The 3,932-nt window shown below is 42.9% G+C and overlaps 1 long non-coding RNA gene across 1 annotated transcript; it reads right to left on the bottom strand.

The window, feature by feature from the left end:
* Positions 1 to 701: 701 nt before the first annotated feature.
* Positions 702 to 2,797, bottom strand: LOC119088156. The gene is made up of 2 exons (XR_005091747.1): positions 1,578 to 2,797; positions 702 to 885 (listed from the first exon to the last, which is right to left on the bottom strand). It is a non-coding gene; the product is annotated as an uncharacterized LOC119088156 (long non-coding RNA).
* Positions 2,798 to 3,932: the final 1,135 nt, after the last annotated feature.

The following is a 3,932-nucleotide window of genomic DNA, read 5'->3' as shown; positions in this document are numbered from 1 at the left end:
GGGCACTTGGCTTGTCTAGACTCAAGAATGGATTTACAGCCAGCCTGGACAATTTAGTGAAACCCTATCTCAAAATAAAAAGTAAAAATAGGGCTGGGTATATGGTTCAGTCGTGGAGTGCTTGGCTTTGCCTGTGTGAGGCCTGGGCTGAGTCCTCAGTGCTGCAAAAAAAGAGGGGAAAAGAAAAAGTACAACACTTGCACATACCACTGAGGTACAGAACCAAAAATCCACGTCCTGTTCCTGAGCCTCTGAGTATAGTATATTACATGGCAAGGAGAAGTTAGGCTTGGAGGTGGTCTTCGGGCAGTTTTTCAGCTGCTTCTGTGCACGGAGGCTGCCTGGGCTCATCTGAGTGGCTGGGGCAAACACAGCATCCTTAGGTGTGGATCAGGGATGCAGAGGAGTCAATGTGGAAAGTGTTGCAAGCCTCAAGCAGTTCCCACTGACTTTGAAGACTGTGCCATGAGCCCACACAATGCACAGCATCTTCCAGAAGCTGGGAAAGGTCAGAAACAGATTCTCCTCAGAGCCTCCAGCCCAGAGCAGAGGCTGCTGGGCACCCTGACTGCAGCTGGCAACTCTCGTTTTGAACTTCTGACCTCCAGAGTGTTAGGTAATAAATTTGTGCTGTTTCTAGCCATTGGATTTTGTCTATTTGTTGCAGCATCAGTTGGGAGCTAATACTACCATCTTATAGATAAGATTTTTTAATGTATTTATTATTTATTTATGTGTATGTATGTGCACCTACATGAAATTATGTGCACCACCGGTGTGTAGTAGCCCAAAGAGATTGGAGGAAGACATTAGCTCCCCTGAAGCTGGAGTTACAGGTGGTCACAAGCAGCCTGGTGTGGGTACTGGCAACTGAAGTTGGGTCCCCTGCAAGAGCAGAAAGTGCTGTTAACGACTGAGCCAATTCTCCAGTACCAAGAAAGATGTTTTTAAAGGATCCAAAGACTGAAGATGCAAGGAATATCACCCTAGTTCCCACACCCTTAAAAGAAATACAAGGAACTCCATGAGAAACTTCTTGGGAGAGACATACCACTTTCAAAAACAAAACTAATAAAATCCAGCCAGAATGAAATAGATGCCTAAACTGTTTTGTGTCCTTAAAACTAAACTTACAATTTAAAAGCTCCACAAAAAGAAGTCTCTGCAGGACACTGATGCTCAAATAAGCATCAGCACCAGTGTTAAAACATCTCTTCCCAACACCAAAACCTGATGCAGAACAAGAGGGAAAAACCCAGCCTAAGAGCTCTTGTAAACTCAGATCAGAAATCTTCAAAAGAGACTGGCAATGAGAAAAAAGAGTTATACACCACGACCAAGTGGAATTTGTTCCAGGCCAACAAGATTGGCTCAAACTTTGAAAAGTATTCCATCAAAAAACCTTGATTAAAGAAGGACTAGCATGCATGGGAGGGGCTGGGAGGAGAGGAGGAAGGGAACACTGTGGCCAGGATGTAAAATAAATGAATAAATTTACATATAAAAGAAGCCATAAAAAGAAGGAATAACACTCCATCTTATCTGCTGATGTAGAAAGAATATCCAACAATATCTACCTTCCATTTACTGTAAACAACTGGCGGTCAGATCCTCGGCTTGGACAATCACATGGTGGTAAGAATGAAGAATGATTGACAGCATGACCCTTGGAGAAGGGTTGATGCTGAGAGGGGGATATGTATTCAGAACTGGGACTGAAGGGACCATGACATGTACAGAGAAGGACTTGGAAGGCCCCAAAGTCCCAGTGGGCCAGAACAGGACTGGAAAAAGGCGTGCATCCTTTCCCAGGTGCCCTGGGCTTATCTTGTCGAGGCTTCCTGGCTTTATTTATGTTATTATTGTAAATTGTCTGGAATATTACAGATGTTCCCGACACTCGGTGCAGTTACTGTAGACAAAAGCAACAAGCTGAGGTAGAAATCCTAGGACAATCGTGGCACTGACATGGTCACCGGTGGGCCAGTGAAGTCACGGTCACTTCCCATATTCAACGCCCACAATGATAGCACAACCATTATGAGATGATGTCATTGGCATGAAATGTTACTCTTCTTCCAATTTGGGCTAGTGATGACTCAGCAGATAAAGTCCAATTGCTACCTGGCCTGAGTTAGAATCCTGGAACCCACATGGTGTAAAGAGAGAACTGACTCTTGAGCCCTGACTTCCACATGGGTGGGGTGGCACGGGCACACGTTTCATAGATGAGTAAGTAAATGTAAAAGGGCTTTTGGCTTTCTTTTGTTCATTTTCCTATGCTGGCAGTCAGACTGAGGGCGTCATACATGTTGGGCAAACAGAGTACGGCTGAACTATGTTCCCAGACCATCACGTGCAGTCTTCTTGTCCTGGGATGGACTCCTGTGAACTTCATAGCTGTGGAGATGACAGATGCTGCCAGCACACCCAGCTTCTGCTGCAGACACAGAAAAGCCCTGTTTCCTGTAACTGATGAAGGTGACAGATGAAGAAAACCTCCATCCCCTGGAACACAGTGTTCATTCTGCCCAGGAGGAGCAGAGAGGCTGCCTGCTGTAGTCACTCTTCCTCTTGCTTGTTTTGGATGCAAACTCTCATAATGCCCAGCTGCCCTTCACTCTGTGAGTTCCATGAGCTTTCTCATATGGCCACCTCACAGACTCACCAATGGGACCACTGCAGTTCATGTGTCAAAATCAAGACGATTGCAGGGCCTTTTCCCCAGCACTTGAGAGACAGAGGCAGGTGGATCTCTATGAGTTTGAGGTCAGTCTGGTCTACAGAGTGAGTTCTAGTTCCAACAGCCAGAGCTACATGGAGAAATCCTGTTTTGGAAAACAAAAACAAACAAACAAAATATATTATATATAGAAATATAAATATATAAAATAATATATTATAATAACATATTATATATTACAGACAATATATTATAGATAAATATATGATTTATAAAGACTTTGAAAATATATGCTTAGCTAAACTATTAAGGCTTCATGAACACTTTATTTGCATGGCCCGGTAACACGGAAACATTTAAACCGAAATGAATAATGAATAACACTATTTTTGATGTTTTACTCATCTGGGCACAAACCTGCAATACTTTCCAGTTACTTCAACCATTAGTGAGAAATCATTCATTCGAGTTATATAGAGTCTTACAATGAAGACCTAGGTACAGAAGTTATTGCAATTCTGTTGTCCTGTGAATGAGATTACACTGGCTGGGAGAAATATTATTGACTTGTTCTTCTTTGACTCATTATTACATAGAAAATTTAAAGCTGAGGTAGAAATCCTAGGACATTTATTTATTTTTACATTTTTGATTAGATAATGCTTTTTTTAAAGTGTAAAAGTTGGGGTTGGAGAAACGGCTCAGTGATAAAGAGAGGACCCAGTTTCAGTTCACAGCACCCATATGATGGTTCATGGTGTTCTGTGACTCCAGTTCTAGGGGACCTGGTGCCCTTTTCTGGCCTCTTTGGGAACTGCATGCATGTGGTGCACATATACATGTGCAGACAAACACTCATACACACACAATAAAAATAATGTTTCAGAGTGCAAAAGTGCCCAGCTTCCTTGCCCTGAGGTACTGTTGTTTACTAGCTAGGTTCTTGCACACAGAAGGAATTATGACGAATGTATGCTCTTGTTTCCCTGTATGCCACCTTATGAGGTCGTCACATGTTTGTTACACATCACTTTTTACCTCCCTTTCCAGGCAGCATCATGTCCTGGGTGTACCTTCTATTCTCATGTAACCTCCTCAGTCTCAAGTGCTGTTTCCTCAGATATTACAGTCTCACTGACCTGATCTCTACTTACATACAAAAGCGTCTTCTCTGGCACAAGCAATGCTTCAGGGAACAAGCATGCTTACTCCCTGAACAGATGTATGGAATAAAGTCCTGGCAATGGAT

This window comes from Peromyscus leucopus, chromosome 6 (genome assembly GCF_004664715.2).
Source record: "Peromyscus leucopus breed LL Stock chromosome 6, UCI_PerLeu_2.1, whole genome shotgun sequence".
Classification (NCBI taxonomy): domain Eukaryota; kingdom Metazoa; phylum Chordata; class Mammalia; order Rodentia; family Cricetidae; genus Peromyscus; species Peromyscus leucopus.
Note: the sequence above shows the minus strand (reverse complement) of the source record. Positions and strands in the feature narration are given on the sequence as shown.